The sequence below is a fragment of the Puma concolor genome, chromosome A2 (assembly GCF_028749965.1).
Source record: "Puma concolor isolate L17-30 chromosome A2, mPumCon1.1.hap2, whole genome shotgun sequence".
Taxonomy (NCBI): Eukaryota; Metazoa; Chordata; class Mammalia; order Carnivora; family Felidae; genus Puma; species Puma concolor.
In genome coordinates, this window is record NC_141668.1 from 40,052,521 (window position 1) to 40,070,931 (window position 18,411).

Here is an 18,411-nt window from a genome sequence, read left to right on the forward strand (position 1 = left end):
TATTCATGTTTTCTGCCCATTTCTTCACTGGGTTATTTGCTTTTCGGGTGTGGAGTTTGGTGAGCTCTTTATACATTTTGGATACTAGCCCTTTGTCCGATATGTCATTTGCAAATATCTTTTCCCATTCCGTTGGTTGCCTTTTAGTTTTGTTGGTTGTTTCCTTTGCTGTGCAGAAGCTTTTTATCTTCATAAGGTCCCAGTAATTCACTTTTGCTTTTAATTCCCTTGCCTTTGGGGATGTGTCGAGTAAGAGATTGCTACGGCTGAGGTCAGAGAGGTCTTTTCCTGCTTTCTCCTCTAAGGTTTTGATGGTTTCCTGTCTCACATTCAGGTCTTTATCCATTTTGAGTTTATTTTTGTGAATGGTGTGAGAAAGTGGTCTAGTTTCAACCTTCTGCATGTTGCTGTCCAGTTCTCCCAGCACCATTTGTTAAAGAGACTGTCTTTTTTCCATTGGATGTTCTTTCCTGCTTTGTCAAAGATTAGTTGGCCATACGTTTGTGGGTCTAGTTCTGGGGTTTCTATTCTATTCCATTGGTCTATGTGTCTGTTTTTGTGCCATAAAATTTCTTTATATATTTCTAATTATTTTTTTGAACTCACAAATTTTAAAACAAAATATTTTGAATTTAGCAAAATTATAGATTTTTCCTTTTGTATAAGAGGGCTTTGTGGTTTTGTTGTACACGTAAGAGAGATTTATCAAAGAATTGCAGAGATCACAGAGTCAGAAAATTAACTGGAGGGTTCTAGAGGGACTTTGTATCAATCAATAATCTAATTTAAACTTGGATTCAATACTTTTATTTTTTCTCACATGAAAATATGAAATACTTAGATGATAATCTTATTTTAAATAGGATTTGTCACTTTTAGCTATTGGATACACAACTTTTTAGGAAGAATGAGAATAATTTTAGGTTGCCATCACTGATTTCTCTTTGGTGATGTTGTTACACATTTCTTTATATATATTTTGATTTTTTTTCCACTGAAAGCTCATTGTGAATAATAATAGCCACTGTGAGAAATTATAATATAGTGTTCTGAGTAATAGAGGGTGAATCTTATACCCATAATCCTGGTTTCAGTCTGAATCTGATTTGTGCTTTTTGGAAAATACTCATTTGTCTATGGCATACCTTTCTTATTATAAAATATAGGTATCCATTATTTCACTCTTATAAAATGTTACCATAATTAAGTCAGAACATTTAAAAATACTCAGAATAACAGCCTAGGAAATATACCAATAAATATTGTAGTCCATTATCCTAGAAAGAAAACATTGAAACAGTGAATATGGGACTGAAAAGTGGACAAATGTCTAGCATTTGTCGACTTGCTAGTGGCTTATGGTGAATGTCTCTTAGGCCTTGGATTTCTCCAATTGTGCTTGTTTTTAAGGATGTTCTGTGAACTGTTTTCTGTTATTTCCTGAGCATTGTTAAAAATCTTTAAAAATGTTTTTACTTGTTTTTGAGAAAGAGAGAGACAGAGTGTGAGCTGGGGAGGGGCAGAGAAAGAAGGAGACACAGAATCTGGAGCAGTCCTAAGCATTTTTAATACAATATCATTGTCTTCATTTTTTTACCTCATTTTTGAGTGAGGAACAATTAATTAAAATACACAACAGATAGAATAATTGGATTCCCTTCACTTTCCACACAAAATTGGTTGATTGAACTTTTGCATTTCACTGGAACAATTAAATTGCCCACTAAGAATACATTTAGCTACAAATTTAACAGCTCACAAACTAATGAAAAAAATCAACAAATTACTGGGCCTAAGAATGGTTTAATCTATGTAACCATCTCAATTATTAACAAGATTTTATGAAGAAGTTTCTAAGAAGGAAGGAAGGCAGAAAGACAAAAGGAAAAAGGGAAGGAGGAAGAGTAGAAAGAAAGAAAGGACAGTGGGAGAGAAAAACTATTGACATTTCTTTGGAAGTAGAGTCAAACTTTCTATCTGGTGCACACTTGCTATCTGGGCATGATAAATTACAACACACACACATCACAGAAAGTTACGTAGTGATCTTGGTAGTGAGAAATTCATTCCGTGATCTCAGTTTCAGAGAATATAACTTCTCTCCTACTTCAACTAGGAACTGGACCATTGGAGCTCACCAATATAATTTATTATCTCATTCTGAGACTCTGATAAAAATCAGATGCTTAGAAGCTTGTGTTTGATGAGCTTGTTTGAACCCTGCAGCAACATTTGGGGGAGGGAGTCAGTGGTACCAGTTGTCAGCACCTCTTTTTACTCATGAAAAAATAAATGGTAAGAGAAATAAATGACTTGCTCAAGACGATACAGGTAGCATTTGGGCCTGAATCCTAAAAATGCCATGAGGGCCATAAAGGAATAAAGGCTGTTTAGTAAACTAGTGCGTACAGAGTGCCTGATACCTCATTGTCATTTCGCAAATACTTGTTGAATGAACCAATGACGAAGAAATAAATTCTTCTGTATCTAATACCATATAGCCTTTCTGTTAATTATGGTTTCTCTTCATTGTGTTTGATCTGAGCAGGGTTTTCATATTCTAAGAAACCCTGGAAATTTATATTCTAGGAACCCCTGTCTTGCTCTTTCTTACTTGTGTTACATTGTTTCATAGTAGTTGTAGATCCAGTTCAAGGCTGAAGTGAAATGTGGAATTATTAGCGTACCTTTTCCCTCGTAGGAAATTGTTGTTTTCTCACTGATTTAGAATTATGTGCATGCTTTACTATTATATTTATATTATGTGTTATGTTTATTGTGAAAGTATCATGACAAGTATTTTTATTGAATGTGTGCATTTGGTGAGGGGAGGGTATGCTGAATTTCATAGGATTTTCATGTGAGGGTTCCCAGCTGTATTCATCAAAGGGGCCTAGGACCATCTGGATCAGAATCACCTAGGTGCTTTTTATTTATTTTTATTATTATTTACTTATTTATATTTTACCTAGGTGCTTTTTGAAATGTGGATTCTAGATTTTCAGGGCTCCATCCTAGATTTTAAAGTTTCAGAACCACTTATCCCCATCTGCCAAGATATGCAGATGACAGAATCATTTATTTTCATGTCAGTATAAATTCTCTTTGGAAAGAACTGAGTAGATATGAGTTTTGTTTTGTTTGTTTTTTTTCAAAACTTTAGGTGCCATTAAAAAATTAGATTATAAGAAAGATACTAAGATATTGTTACTAGGTTAATAAATCATTTTGGATATTCTTGGAACAATAATCAGCATCAGTCATAAAAATGGCGAGGAATGAAATTCTGATACATCCTATAGTGTGGATGAAGCTTGAACACATTATGCTCAGTAAATAAGCCTGGCACAAACTGACAGTTATTGTCTGATTCTACTTACACAAAGATACCTCTTGGCAATATTGTGGTGTACTTATTATGACCTAATCATTATCATCAAATACTTATTATTTGTTTTGTTTTCTTTTTTAAAGTTTATTTATTTTTTCCAAGAAAGAGAGCACGCATAGGGGAGGGGCAGAGAGAATAGGAGACAGAGAATCCCAACAGGCTCTGCACTGTCAGCCCAGAGCCCTACACGGGTCTCAAACCCATGAACCGTGAGATCATGACCTGAACCGAAACCATGAGTCAGACACTTAACTGACTGAGCCACCCAGGTGCCCCTGTATTGTTATGCTTTTGAATGCTAGTTACTGACTTGGGACTGGATACAATGAGAAGGTTAAGACACTCACTACTTTCACATTTTATGGTATATAGGTGAAGATAGGAATAATCTATAAATAAATTTATGTATCAAATGGGAACTTCTGAAATATTACGTGGTATCAGTATTAATGGAATTCATGAGAAGCAGGAAGATTCTTTGGTTTCTTTTGGCTTTGAGGCTAGTTTTTCACATATATACTTTCACGGGTATCAGTAAAACTTTACATATACACTGCAAAGGACATTTTCATATTTCCTTTGAAGCTGTTTTCTTGTTCTGGTTTGGTGTTTCAAGATTTCAGTATGAGATTATACTACTGAGTTTAATGTAACTAAAAGTTTATAGGAGAAGTTAAAAGTACATTGGAAAAAACAATTCACTATCAATTTACATACCTTCAGTTTATGGTGAAAGCATTCCATTTTTGTATGGTAACACTTGTAATGAAACCAGTGTTTCCCTGTTACTGTGACACTACAGTCCATTGCAGTGCTAGTGTGTGTCTTTACCTGTATCAAGGGAATAGTTTGGCACCAAAGCTTCCATTGAAAATGAAGAGGCTCTCTTGGAAGATGATGTGCCACCAGGTCAATACGTTGCTTTAGCTGACTCTAGCATAAGACATGTAGGAGCTGTGGTCCTGAAAATTAGCTTTCTGGATCAAGATGGTTTATTAGTTGGCAGTTAAGAAATTCTGCGTGCATCCTCCAAAGCTAAGGTTAAGGTGATAAAGCAATTGAGCCTTTTAACACTTAAAGAAAGGTGGAGGTGAAGTGAAATAGCCATTCAAAACAGCAAATAATTAATTGAGTCTCTTTGTTAACAGGCAGGAGGTCAAGTACACATAACCACAGCAGTGATACAGTCTGCATTCTAAACAGCTGAGTCTTTGACTTGAAAGTGATTAGATTGGATTGTTGGGAACTAAATAAAATGAGATTTTAATTTAAAAGGGTAGTGATATAGTATGAAAGATACTACAAAAGAGATAAATATGGTCATTTACCTTATTGCTTTTCATTGGTTCTGTAGAGTTCCTACCTTTGAGTTCCATTTCCTTGCCTTTCATTTATTAAATCATGTTACATATTTTAAATCTGTAAGAATTCTGCCGTTGGATATTGATTGTGTGATTAGGTCAGTGTACCTAATCACACAAAGTAGACAGACGTTTATGTATTAAAAGTTAATGAAAAGGAAGCATGACTTTTCCAGAAGCATTTGTATTAGCTACTTCTTCACCACACAACTCCTCTGAATGTAGTGTTTAAGTCTTTAAAGCCTGGAATTATAAGGATTTTGTTGAATTGTAATTGTAAAAGATGAGATAGCCAGAAAGTTTTCCTCCTAGGTATAACACAAAGGAACATAACAGGAAATAATTGTGTTTAAAAGAGGGGACCCAAAGCAAACTTGCATATTATCTAATTGAAAAATGATATCTGAGGAGAAGTATCCAAAATATGCGGGGGTGGGGGGTGGTGTTAAGGAAAATCTTTGGGAAGAAGAATTGGAAAAGACCCGGGACATTTCTTGGACTGTGCTATAAAGAATTAGAGGGAGGCATCCAGGTGCCAGTGAACAGCCTGGAGGGATGGGCAACGTGCTGGAAAAAAGCAAAGCAAACAGATGGCAGTGGCAAGAAAGAACTGAGAAAAGGTGGGAGAGACAGGGTATATGCATGAGCAAGGCTTTGGGGCTGTACCTTTTTCAATGAAGCTGAGTCAGAAGATTTTTGAGGGAACTGGTTATATGATTTTGTTGTATCTTTTCAAGGAAGGTGTTTTATTTTAGGGAGTAGGCTTACATTATTTAAAAGTCCAAAGTAGACCTTAATAATGTTATATACATCAGAACATCTCTCCATGTGGTCAATCCGAAACATAATGCCATTGCCTATAAACCCATTCTAAAGTAGATTGGACCTCTGAAAACACATTTTATACTGGAGATCTTTCTTAATCACTGATGTTTGTGCTTCTGCCTCTTGGCAAAGCTCCAGTGCTACAGTGAAATGAAACTCCTTAGTTCCTACCATTCAGATGAAGAATGGTGGGTGGTGAGCATATGTTTCTGAGAATCTGCCTTTATTTAAATCAAAGCCTCCTTCATACACTTAACCCACAGGCATGTAAGGCCAGTTGGAGATTATTTTCCTTAATTCTATTTGGACTTGTTTTACTCCATTGTAGAGGTATTTGAGGATTATGACGGTTGTACCTGTATCTGGAAGATAACTCATTAAGCTTCAGCTGTGGGAACCATATGGAAATCAGGCCCCCTATGAATTTCCTGCGCACGTGAAGATGAGGGTTTGCTCCCGTTTTGATTTAATAGTCTCTCACTGCTGCTCTGGTTTGAGGAAAGCTGTTGATCATGTTTGAGCTGCAGAGTGATTTTAGAGCCTGTGAAATGTACAGCTCACGAAGAGCTTCAACATGACAGCTGTAGAGATTAGAGTCCATTTTGTGTGTGTACAGAATTAGGGGACCGATGCTCAGAAAGCAGGCAAGCCTTCTCACATTAATCACTGTCTTTCAACCGAGACTCAAAGTGACTTTCTGTAAGGAACAACACATGTGGGTAGACATCATATGTTCCATTTTAAGTGGGTACCGATTGTTCGAAATAAATTTCTATGGACTAGAAAAAGAAGTGATTACAGTATGTGTATACTAAAGAATGATAGGAAGGGGTAAATAATCTGGCAAACTGTAGCCTCAGCATAGCTCAGTTTTTATATATATATATACAAAGGCATACCTGAACACATTTGTTAGTTCTTACTCATTGTGTCCACCAAAACTAGCAGGACAAGCTTTAGCCTTAAGAAAGGATGCATCACAAGTTGGGATATGGTTGCGACTTTGGGAAAGGGATTCCTTTGATGTTCTATATCTAGGACACTGGGCACCAGGAATATTTTGGTCTCTGAATGTCCTTACAAAGAATAAAACCTTTCCAGGATAACCCAGCAACGGAAAGGACGATCATGGGAGTGTAATAACAATGTAACCAACTTTCTCTGATTCTGAGGCTCTGTTAAATTACTAGAAAGCAAATTTAGCAACTTCAAGGGTCTTCCGTCTCCAAACTGAGATGTCAGTGCTTCTGTGCCCCCTTTGATGAATCTGTCGGCACATCCCTCTACTTCACCTGGCTGTGTACCTCTCTAGTGACTGCTCTGTACCTATGCGGTAGGTTTACCCTAATAAGGTAACTTCTGTTAGTTCTTGGTAATCTCCCCATTTTTCTTCCCTTGTCTCCAAAGTTGCCTTACAACCACTTGGAATTTTTTGTTTTTCTGTTCAGAATTTTTAATTTTATTATTATTTTTTAAATTTACATCCAAATTAGTTAGCATATAGTGTAACAATGATTTCAGGAGTAGATTCCTTAATGCCCCTTACCCATTTAGCCCATCCCCCCTCCCACATCCCCTGTAACCCTCTGTTTGTTCTCCATATTTTTGAGTCTCTTCTGTTTTGTCCCCCTCCCTGTTTTTATATTATTTTTGTTTCCCTTCCCTTATATTCATCTGTTTTGTCTCTTAAAGTCCTCATATGAGTGAAGTCATATGATATTTGTCTTTCGCTGACTAATTTCACTTAACATAATATCCTCCAGTTCCATCCATGTAGTTGCAAATGGCAAAATTTCATTCTTTTTGATTGCCAAGTAATACTCCAGTTCTTCTTTATCCATTCATCCACTGATGGACATTTGGGCTCTTTCCATACTTTGGCTATTGTTGATAGTGCTGCTATAAACATTGGGGTGCATGTGTCCCTTTGAAACAGCATACCTGTATCCCTTGGATAAATACCTAGTGGCTCAGTTGCTGGGTCGTAGGGTAGTTCTATTTTTTTTTTTTTTTAATTTTTTTTTTCAACGTTTATTTATTTTATTTTTGGGACAGAGAGAGACAGAGCATGAACGGGGGAGGGGCAGAGAGAGAGGGAGACACAGAATCGGAAACAGGCTCCAAGCTCTGAGCCATCAGCCCAGAGCCCGACGCGGGGCTCGAACTCCCGGACCGCGAGATCGTGACCTGGCTGAAGTCGGACGCTTAACCAACTGCGCCACCCAGGCGCCCCAGGGTAGTTCTATTTTTAATTTTTTGAGGAACCTCCATACTGTTTTCCAGAGTGGCTGCACCAGCTTGCATTCCCACCAACAATGCAAAAAAGATCCTCTTTCTCTGCATCCTCGCCAACATCTGTTGTTGCCTTTGTTAATGTTAGACATTCTGACAGGTGTAAGGTGGTATCTCATTGTGGTTTTGATTTGTATTTTCCTGATGATGAGTGATGTTGAGCATTTTTTCATTTGTCGGTTGGCCATCTGGATGTCTTCTTTGGAGAAGTGTGTATTCATGTCTTTTCCCATTTTTTCACTGGATTATCTGTTTTTTGGGTGTTGAGTTCGATCAGTTCTTTATAGATTTTGGATACTAACCCTTTATCTGATATATTGTTGGCAAATATCTTCTCCCATTCTGTTGGTTGCCTTTTCGTTTTGCTGATTGTTTCCTTTGCTATGCAGAAGCTTTTTATTTTGATGAGGTCCCAGTACATTTTTGCTTTTGTTTCCCTTGCCTCCAGAGATATGTTGAGTAAGAAATTGCTGCGGCCAAGATCAAAGAGGTTTTTGCCTGCTTTCTCCTCGAGGATTTTGATGGCTTCCTGTCTTACATTGAGGTCTTTCATCCATTTCGAGTTTATTTTTGTGTATGGTGTAAGAAAGTGGTCCAGGTTCATTCTGCATGTTGCTATCTAGTTTTCCCAGCACCACTTGCTGAAGAGACTGTCTTTATTCCATTGGATATTCTTTCATGCTTTGTCAAAGATTAGTTGGCCATACGTTTGTGGGTCCATATCTGGGTTCTCTATTATGTTCCATTGATCTGAGTGTCTGTTCTTGTGCTGGTACCATACTGTCTTAATGATTACAGCTTTGTAGTATAGCTTGAAGTCTGGGATTGTGATGCCTCCTGCTTTGGTTTTCTTTTTCAAGATTGCTTTGGCTATTCAGGGTCTTTCTGGTCCCATACAAATTTTAGGGTTATTTGTTCTAGCTCTGTGAAGAATGCTGGTGTTGCTTTGATAGGGATTGCATTGAATATGTAGATTGCTTTGGGTAGTACTGACATTTTAACAATATTTCTTCTTCCTATCCAGGAGCATGGAATATTTTTCCATTTTTTTGTGTCTTCTTCAATTTCTTCCATAAGCTTTCTATAGTTTTCAGTGTATAGATTTTTCACCTCTTTGGTTAGATTTATTCCTAGGTATTTTATGGTTTTGGGTGCAATTGTAAATGGGTTCGATTCCTTGATTTCTCTTTCTGTTGCTTCATTGTTTGTGAATAGGAATGCAACCGATTTCTGTGCATCAATTTCGTATCCTGAAACTTTGCTGAATTCATGAATCAGTTCTAACAGTTTTTTGGTGGAATCTTTTGGGTTTTCCATATAGAGCATCATGTTATCTGTGAAGAGTTTGTGACCGCTAAACCAGCCCAGCAAAAAATTTTAAGGGGGACTCTTTTTTTTTTTTTTCAACGTTTATTTATTTTTGGGACAGAGAGAGACAGAGCATGAACGGGGGAGGGGCAGAGAGAGAGGGAGACACAGAATCGGAAACAGGCTCCAGGCTCTGAGCCATAAGCCCAGAGCCCGACGCGGGGCTCAAACTCCCGGACCGCGAGATCGTGACTTGGCTGAAGTCGGACGCTTAACCGACTGCGCCACCCAGGCGCCGCTAAGGGGGACTCTTAAATACTCTTAAATAAATACCAAAAGCAACAAAGATTAGAAAGGACCAGAGAACACCACCAATGTTCAACTCCAACTCTATAAACAACATAATGACAATAAATTCATATCTTTCAGTACTCACTCTAAATGTCAATGGACTCAATGCTCCAATCAAAAGGCATAGGGTAACAGAATGGATAAGAAAACAAGATCCATCTATATGCTGTTTACAAGAGACACACTTTAGACCTAAAGACACCTTCAGATTGAAAGTAAGGGGGTGGAGAACCATCTATCATGCCACCGGTCAACAAAAGAAAGCCGGAGTAGCCATACTTATATCAGACAATCTAGACTTTAAAAATAAAGACCATATCAAGAGATGAAGAAGGGCATTATATCATAATTAAGGGGTCTATCCACCAAGAAGATCTAACAACTGGAATTCTTTTAACTCCTCATTAAATCATTTGTCATGCTCAACTTTCCTCTTCTCACTAACAGACATTTATTCTCAGCCACTAAAAACTCTTTCTAAATTGAAACGCTTCTAGCTTCTCAGACATTATATTCTTCCCCTCTCCTCTAGCTCCATATACTCCATCCAGCAGAAAGGAATAAGGTCATACATGCTAGGAGACCTAGAACTAAATGCATACCATTAAGAATAAGAGACATTTAACTTAAAATTAGTATTTTTTTTAGTTTAAAGCATTGATAAACTGTCATAGTTATAAGTTATTGCAGTATAAATAGTAGAAAAAATATATATGCAGAAAAAGTTTCTGATAGCTTAGAAACTGGAGCAGTGTAAGTGGCTGTCCAGATGAGCCAGTAAATGATATTGCTGTTTGCAGAGATGACCAGTTGCAGTGGATTCTATAAAGTCCCAAAATATCATGGCCTTTTTTTTCCCCCTGAAGACAATTTACTAATGCTATTCAGTTTGTTATTGGGGGCATAAAGTTGACATTTTCAAGGGAGCAAATTCTGTATGGTTATTGGAGCCTAACTTAAAATTCTTCCATAGAGCATTAGTACCATATAGTATTTTTAAAATTAATAATTTCAGCAGGGTTAGAACAGAAGCAAGCCAGGATGCTTCATGTTCTACTTATATTTTGACCTCTATACTATCAACATTCTCTAGGAGATTGAGCATTTTAGAGAAATTATGATACTCTCAGTGATTATGTGGAATTTCACTTCTCCTGACACATATACCTAACTCAATTTTACTGGAAATTTTGAATCCAGCAGCATACTTGCAACATTAATAGTGCATGTCACTACAGTCACTAGAGAGCATATTAGTCTACTGATACATGTGATGGAATAAAGAATATAGAATGGGTGCACGTTCTCATGTCATAACAATAATGTATGCCAAAATATATAACTTTATTTTGCCATTACTGGAATTTAGGTTTCTTATTGAAAACAAAACCTTATTCTTTTCAAATTAGGGTAAACTCAAGAATGTTCAAAGGTAATTCAAGTCAAATGAAGTCTGGCTTTTGTTCTTCATCTTGTCAGAGTAGCATTAGGCTCTGGGGAGTTTAGAGTGTGACAGCAGCAGGGGAAGGACACCTGAACCTCAGTTGACAGCTGTCCATGCTCTTGTCCATTGAACGGTATATTGGCCTGTCTGGTTGTAAAAATCCAACCCCTCACCCCCATGTTGGCAGCTACTGAAATGCCCCCATTCCCGTCTAACTCCTTATTTTCTATTGCCTGACTTTGCAAAGTGTCATATGGTGACTATCATCATGATCCAGAAAGGCAGCAGGTTGGCACATCAGTGTATACCTCACAATTTTATTTGACCACAAAAGGTCACACTGAAGAACTTTTTTTTTTTCTTTTTTTTTTTTTTTTTTAATTTTTTTTTTTTTTCAACGTTTATTTATTTTGGGACAGAGAGAGACAGAGCATGAACGGGGGAGGGGCAGAGAGAGAGGGAGACACAGAATCGGAAACAGGCTCCAGGCTCTGAGCCATCAGCCCAGAGCCCGACGCGGGGCTCGAACTCACGGACCGCGAGATCGTGACCTGGCTGAAGTCGGACGCTTAACCGACTGCGCCACCCAGGCGCCCCACACTGAAGAACTTCTATCCGTGTTGTTTGGCGTGCGCACCTCTAATGGATGCATATGGAATTTAACAGCTTCTGTTCATCACAAACACCTGTGGAACACAATTAGGCCGATTTCAGAAACTTAATTCACCATAGATAAGACATTCATTTCATGTTTATAAGGAAAATAATTTTCTTTTTTTTTCCCTTTGGATATTTGTCCAACAAGAAATTAATTATGGGGTGGGGCTTAAGTGCTGGCTCCAGGTTAAATGATCAAGACTGCCTTTGTTCTCCCTCTCTTCGCTTTTACCAAGATCCCTCAGGCCCTAAGCTTGTTATCTCACACCCCATAATATGACAACAATGAGGCAAACTGCAAGTGGGATGTGAGAGACAGACTGGCCCCTGGGCGGTCCTTCCAACAGCATTCTCTAGGTGAGTGCACCTATTGCAAATATCTTGCCTGGACATCGGTGTAAGTGTTTTGTCTTCAGCTCTTAGGTACTAGTATGTGTTTTGCATCTCAGTTGGTCTGCCTTTTCCATGATGTGTTGATGGATACAGATATGGCTTGATATAGAAAATGTCAATACCTTGTACTTTCAGGCTGTTTCACGGTTTGTATGTTCTTCAAGACTACTGAAAGAATGTGGCACTATTTGCTAACCTGGTTGAAGCTAAAGATATAAAGCCAATTAGCTTAATTAATTAAGCCAATTAGCAATATTAGGATTATAAAGTTAGTTTGAAGGTTTGAGTCCTTTGAAGACTGGTTAATTTTTCTTCCATGGCCTTAACTGGTACCCTATTACAAAGACATACTCACTGAATGTGGGTAGAGGGGCAAAATCTAATTGACCACAGGAGAAACAGCTCAGATACTCCTGAGTGCATGTTGTACTTTGGGCACAGAGTGGTAATACTTTTATATGAAGGTTTGTACTTTGGTAGTCTAATTAAAAGTATAGTCAATATACATATTTATGTTAAGTATTCATCTCCTCCAGTTCCACAGATATGCCAACTTTAAGCATATTCAATGTGTGAAAACCCAGATTTACAAAATAAAATCAGTGAATGTATTTTTCAGTCCAGGAGTTTCTTTACAGATCAGAGGAATTTCTTTAAATAGCAAGATGCCATATTGCATGATAGAATACACATACATACACATACATATATATGTTTTACATATATGCCATGTATTTTATATATGTGCTATATAAATATATTCATTTACATACAACCTGTTCTAGACTGTGAGGTATAACTGTAATTATGTTCAATAGGTGAAGATTGCAAAGTTCTGTGTTTTGACATGCTTGAATTTAATAAACTGATGGAAATGAACTCATTGTTATGATTATACTGAATGCCTTAAGTTTTTCATAGTTAAGAACATTTATTTCAGAATCAAATACATGATTATAAAACTATTACTACTCTTTTATTTTTATTTGTTAATTGTTTATTTATCAAGGGAAACTATTTCATAACCCAATATTCATGTTTCCTAGTTTAAGAACACGAGTCAGTGACAAACTTCCATGGAACTCAACCCAAAGAAATTCTTTACGCTCCAAAATCACTTTGCACTCTAAATGATACCAGCCTTCTTCAGCTCCTCAAGATCTTTCATGGAATCATAGTTTCTGTAGAAATCCGCATATGCCTTTTTTCTTTGGCCACAGCAGACTTACAGAGGGCTGCAACCCCCAGGGATACAGTGACTGCTCCAACAATATGAAATCACAGAGACTTGGCCAGGAGGCCAAGCATCTAAGGTTTTTTCAAAGCACTGGAAGTCATGGTAGTTATTCTCCTCAACACCAACTGCAAACCCAACATCCTTCCTAGGTGACATAGAAATGGACCTCATCTCTTTTCAAGTAGAGAAGTTGAAGTCATAATACACACTTAATTGATTTTACATAATCAAGGCTGATTTACTAAGAAGGCCAGTTGTCACTATTTGCTTATTAAATATCTTACAATCCTAATTAGTGACAGTGAAACAAGTCTTTGACTTAACCAAGAAAAATTTTTATCAGTAAACAACAGCTTAATTCTTTAAAGCCCATGCTTTTGTTATTTCATCAGTGCTATTAAAATACATTTGTGTAAAGAATTGTAGAAGATAAATCTGAAACACAAGCTTGTCGCTCCTGCTGCCACATTCTTCGATTGCTTAGAAACTCTGACTGAAGTCTCTCAGGTTCTCTGAAAAACTCTCTTGCTGCTGCTCAGTAGCCTGATTCAGGTAGGCTATGCTGTGAGAAGATAGCCAAAGTGGATAAATCATCCCTTCCCTGTTCTGGCCCTATCCTACATATGAACATGCTAAAGAAAATTGGCCCCAGTGCTCTAAAACTCCTTTTATCTCAAGATTTTCTATGCACCTAACCCTCTCTGCCCCTGCCTGATGGTACCTTTCCCACGATCTCTCCACAAGATCTGGTACCCATAAAAACTCAGTTATTATTGAAAGCTCATTTGAAACATTAACCTGGCTTTGGCCACCTCATCTGTCAATCCCCTTAATAATAAGGAGCCTGCTGGGTTGGAGCACTTTCTGAGAAATCAGGGCAAATGTGATTTTTTGGGATTGAAATACAAAATAATAAATACAAATATTGGCCATTATATTAATATTATATTGAATATATAACTATTATATTGAAATATAGAATATTTAAATTCCGAAAGTATATCTGAAGTTACAAGCTCCGCATTTGTGAGTTTATTTCAAGAATGGACCCAAAGGGCAACGAAAGTCCAGATAGTGTGTTTTCTTTAAATTTAAAAGATTCACGTGATACAAAGCAAAGTCTGTAAGGGCAACAATGTAGTTGAAATGATGACCAAAGTAAAATGTTTTGAGAGTACTAATTAATACAACTGCACTGAATTAAAAAAAAATCATTAAAAGTGCAGTTATATGTGAAAGTTCATATTACTGAGAGTGAAGAAAATCTACAGAATTCAACATTGAAACTTGCTCATTTTTATCTTGATTTTATAGATAATACCCATTTAAGTTAAGACTAATCTGTGCTTTTCACTGTGAATAGTATTATATTTAGTTTTAATGTTTCTTTAGTTAATTGTATAATAAAGTTTGGCCAAACCGTTAAGATGCCTTTCTTGCCTTCTAATTCAACAGTCTGTGAAAATCCCTTCATTATAAGAGGGGTTTTGAAATAAATATTCTGTGAATCTAAAAGAAGGTTTGTAACAGTTTTCTTGGGCCCAGCTAATTGATCTCCTTTATGAATTTATTTTAAGACGAGATAGATAGCTCTAAAATTTACCTACTTACGAGGTACTAGGCCTGCCTGCCAGAGATTTTATACATGTTGTCTCAGTAGTTATGTGATGATAGAAGTGAAGGAAATCGCCAAGATTTCTAGAGATTCCTAACCTCACATGCCCTCAGCCACTAGAGATTTGTTCAACAAGTCCTTGGAACTCTGGCACTCCCGTAGTCTCTGCTTCTCAGCTCCTACAGACATTTTTTCTTGCAAGAATGTGGGCCTAGGACTGCCAGATCTTCCTATTTTTTCAAGAGGAATGAGAAATTAGAATTTTTGTGTGAAGTCTCCTGTTTTATTGGCTAGTTCAAGACTGAAACAAAGTTATGCATGAACCAAACAAAACCTTTCCACAGGCTAAATTTGATTGACTTCTTGTGCAGGACCTCTGATCTGGCCTTATGTCCCTGAAAATAAGACCCATATTGGTTCTGTAGGATGATTGTAGTCAGTGGCTCACTTATAGCAAGAGAGTGACAGCCATCTCCATTGTAACAGGGTTGTGCCCCATGGAAATTGTACCCCAGTTCATGCATTTACAAGGCACAAAGCGACCCAGTAGTGACACTTAGGCCATGGGTGAGATCACAAGCAACAGGGAAAAGGCTAGATACACTCATAGGCCTTTCTAGCTCTAACCTTCTATGAAAACCATGTCAGACCCAGGCAACATTTTCCAAAATTAAAAAAAAAAAAGTGTGTGGTGATGGATGTTAACTAGACTTATTGTGGTGAGCATTTTCATTATATGCAAATATTAAATCATTATATTGTACACCTGAGACTAATAAAATGTTATATGTTAATTATATCTCAAAGCAAAAGGAAGATGGAAGTTATCACTTGATATGACTTTCTTTTTATATGACTTTTTCTAAATGTGTTGAGTGGACTTTTTTTTTTTTTTTTTAAAGTTTATTTATTTTTGGGACAGAGAGAGACAGAGCATGAACGGGGGAGGGGCAGAGAGAGAGGAGACACAGAATCGGAAACAGGCTCCAGGCTCCGAGCCATCTGCCCAGAGCCTGACGCGGGGCTCGAACTCACGGACCGCGAGATCGTGACCTGGCTGAAGTCGGACGCTTAACCGACTGCGCCACCCAGGCGCCCCTGGACTTTTTATTCTACATCTTATTTTGATGATTCAAACAGCAATGTTCCCATTTTTTTTTATTGTGATGGTGTAGTTATGTGTTTTAATGCATGGCCATTCTTTAGGACAGTAAAAAACAGCCTATCTAATATAAGGCATGCCTAGAATATTAGTTCTTCTACCTTACGAAGGAAGAGTTAAAATTTAGACTGCACTGTATATATGTAATTAGTGTGGTATTTTTGCGGTATCAATGCTTACATTAGACTGTCGTTAAAATGACTTCTGATAATGAGATTAATTCTGTGATAATCTGGGCCAATCCTGAGTCACGTAAACATAAAAATATTTACAATCTGGAAGGAGGTTTTAGGATTTCACTATAAATGGGAGAAGAGTGAGAGCCTAGACACAGGATTAAGGTATGTGTGTGATGGAAGCAGGAACAGAGAGCGTGGCACACTTGCTAATCTTTCCATCCCCACAAAACTCAAGAGGGCATCTCCTGAGTATTCCAAAGTACCTTCCTAGTGCTCCAGACAGGATCAAAATTACAGTGTACAGAAAGAACATACAAGAGCATGAAATCGTTTCCAGAGATTATGAGACCTAAGACATGGCTCTGTCCATCCTGTAACAGGGTGAAACCAGCATTTTTATCAAGATGGGAAGTGAAATTCAAGAACATTAAGTGTCATAGAAATGCACTGACCGTGCTGCATCCTGTTCTTCTCCCGACAGCCTTTGCATTTAGACACCCACCCATTCTGCCACACCAAACTCATGTGCGGAGCCCTGTGTGGATAATTCTAGGCATCCTGTCCAAGCCTCTGGAGGAAACGTGCCTAATTAAATCATCAGCATATGACAGAATGCTTAAAAGTCAGGATCCAAAGATAAATATTGTAAAACAATGCTTATTATGAAAACACTGAAATTACAAATTTAAATGCAAATTTTAGTATTTGTTGGACACCATACATCGTATCCCTAAAGGAGGGCATATAATCCTTCGCTTGTTATTCTTCACACTTCCCAGGAGATGGGCAAATGGCCAAGGAAATTTAGACAAAGGGAAGTTCAATGACTTTCACAATGTAAATCTATAATAACTCTCATACCACTTCTACTTACATGAAAGTAGTATATTCAACAGCATAATGATTAAAATATAGATATAGATTTTGAGCAGTAATGGGATTAATGTTAGTAATAGCTTTTTTTTCATTTTGAATCTTTTGATTAGATTCATGAGTTTAATATTACATTAAAATTTGTAGATATATTTGAAATAGTAATTCATAAGACTTTAATTATATAGATAGCTCACTTTGCATATTCTATTTTGCCTCATGATCTTAAAATATAGATTATTTTAAAACATAAAATTCTTTTCAAGCACCTCAAGAGCTTAAAAGTTGTTGGCATAAAATATTGTTTTACAGTGATAAGGATTGCTTTTCATATTATTTCATTGGCATTAATACTGCATCAGTGTGAGGTGGGGGAACTTGGCGATTAGTTCAGGTCTCACGCCTTTCTTGGGGCATTTCTTCTTAGGTAATGTCATATGATACCAACAGTTGTCATCTGCTAATAGACTTCCCACAAATCTGAACCAAAAACTCTAGGCACGCTTTTTTTTTTTTTATCAGCTACAGAACTCCCTACACCCCAACTTTGGTTTTATGTCCTTCCTGATTTTTCCCTGTACAATTGCATGTACACTTTCTCTCTCTAATTACAGATGTGAGGTCACAGTATGCATACTATTTTCTAGCTTCCATTTCAATCTATGCATTATGTTGATATTTTCACATCATTAAAAATTCTTTTATAATATTTTAATGACTGGTATATATTTTATTATGTGGATGGACTATTTACTTAATCTACTCTTAACAGAATTTTTTTCTCTTTTTAAAAATAGATAACATCCATACTGCTAAAATTTTGCATATATTCATAATTGTTTCATTAGGATTAATTCCTAAAACTACAATTGTCATGTTGAAAAGAATATAAAATCTCATCACTGTTTTATGGAAATGCATGATTACATTACCATATGCTTTATACATAGAGTACCCATGTCCCTAGACCCTCAACAACAAACTGTATTACCAGCATTACAATTGTTGTTGTTGTTGTTATCATTATTATTTGCTTGTCAGTGTAATAGGAAAATGGCATTCCATTGTTCTAATATGCAATTCTTTGGTGATCACAGAGGCTGAATATCATTTTATACATTTCTGGTTATCTAAAACAAAGAGACAAAGGAGGGGAATTTCCTAAATGTCTGTAAGTGGTCCTGTACAATTTATTCAGTTTCACTGTTCCAAGAACCCTCACTCTAGCTGCACACAGATGACAGTAAAATTATAGAGATGTAACAGTTAGTTCAGTGAAAGGGACAGTTCAGTCAAAAACTCTGACCAAATTTCCTTTTAAAA

At 36.9% G+C, this 18,411-nt stretch overlaps 1 protein-coding gene and 1 pseudogene across 1 annotated transcript in view; one reads left to right on the forward strand and one right to left on the reverse strand.

Moving 5' to 3' along the window:
* IMMP2L (inner mitochondrial membrane peptidase subunit 2) overlaps positions 1-18,411 on the forward strand; it is a 905,116-nt gene that overhangs the window by 597,840 nt on the left and 288,865 nt on the right. The gene's annotated exons all lie outside the window — the stretch shown is intronic.
* On the reverse strand, positions 13,024-13,391 carry LOC147583116 (cytochrome c oxidase subunit 6C pseudogene; annotated as a pseudogene).